Here is a 1,749-nt window from a genome sequence, read left to right as displayed (position 1 = left end):
CCCAAAAAAAAAACACCCAACTATTCAACTTGTTTTGTAAATATCTTCCTCAATACTGACATTTTTCGTTTCAGATTTGAACGTAATATTTGGAAGTAAAAATGAATTTGTCTGATATTCATTTTAGATACATCCATTGAATGGTTTTGCTCTATATGGCGCATTAAAAAAACCAACCCATTTTCAACCGTGCCCCCATTTTCATAGCATGACGTACCTGTTCGCATTAGGCCTACCACTAAAAATGGCAACAATCCCACCATATTGCAGACTACAGCAGTCTAACACGTCAACGGAAGTCTGCAGATATAATTTTTCCCAAATTTCGTTTGCCTGTTGAAATCATGGTTAAGTTTTGTAAAGGGCAGAGAGCTTCTTGTATTGAACATAACCTCTCCACAAACTCACAATCGCTGACATTTCGTAAATTCTGCCCACGGAATGGAAAGAATGCTTAGGTGCCCTCAAGACCTTTGGTGGCGTGAGTAGAGACTTTTCGTCAGTTTGGATCTATAGAGAATCAGAACGAAAAATTTGCTTTAAAATGACCACTTCAGGTCGAACATGCACCATGCACAGGCCTTAAAACATCACCAGGGTGCAGATTTCAGTAATAGAGTCCCATGAGGCGTCTGTTCATAGACGATCTGTAGCTAGGACATTCCTACACCTCAACAGTCTGCATTCTCATGGAAGATCTTAACCTACGACTGTACTGTAGCATTTTCATCTTTGCTAGGCCGAGATCACATGGGTTAGAGCATGGCAATGTGTTCATGATTCCTCGATTGTCTTGAAAAACGTGATCGTTTCCTTGATGCCATTTGGTTTAGCACAAAGCCCATTTTCACCCCCTCGGGGTGTGTTACCTCAAAAAATACTGTCTAATGGACACCCCACTCCCTATTCTCTCTAGAAGTCACTTCATTTTGAATGTGTACAGTGTATTTGGCTTTAAACACTTATGGTTTAGCAGGTCCTTGTATTTGGGCGCCATTGAACATTTTGAACAACACGTTAGAAATTGACGAGTCCAAAGGAGGGCACATAGACCACTGCTTATATGAATTCCGGAATGAAATCGTTAGTTTTTTAAAACTCTGTTAAAAAAATTAAACATTTTTAAAATGTTACTGGGATGGAAAATTAAAGGTCAAAGAGAAAATAAAATGTCAAACAATCTTTTCACGACTTCCTTTATACGATTTAAAAAAATTGGGGAACTTTGCGTTTTTGAGTGTTTTGTCTTTAATCCATTTCCGTTTTCAAAATAAGTTTCTTCTTCGTGGGTTTTATGTCAAACAAATTCCTTCTGAATGAATTGTGTCTGTACCAAATTACAGTATTCTAGAACAGTTTTTGTGCGAGTTATTCAGAAAAACAGTTGTACAGGAATTTCTTTTTGGGATCACCCTGTATTATGTTCTTCTGTTCTGCAAGGTAGACATTTAGTGAACGTCTAACCCCTTTCTCCACTCTCCTCTCATAGCATAGAGAAACCGGATTTTGAACCCTGTGCCCTTATGACATATGAGCGTTTGGAGGGTCTGACCACCTCGATCAGGTGAGAGGAGAAGCGCCAGGCAGGATGACATGACATTGGGATGGCCCATCTGCTCTCAGATGCTCTAGTATTTGCCTTGGCTGTCGCGGTTGGCATCTCGCGTGCTTTACCATCAGCCTTTGGGCGATTGAGAGGAGTCAGTTGAGGGAAGGGAAATTTGGCTTCGGTTTTTTTTTGGGGGGGGG

Source organism: Aplysia californica, unplaced genomic scaffold (genome assembly GCF_000002075.1).
Source record: "Aplysia californica isolate F4 #8 unplaced genomic scaffold, AplCal3.0 scaffold00156, whole genome shotgun sequence".
NCBI lineage: Eukaryota > Metazoa > Mollusca > Gastropoda > Aplysiida > Aplysiidae > Aplysia > Aplysia californica.
The sequence above is the reverse complement of the archived record's forward strand: the minus strand, read 5'-3'. Positions refer to the sequence as shown.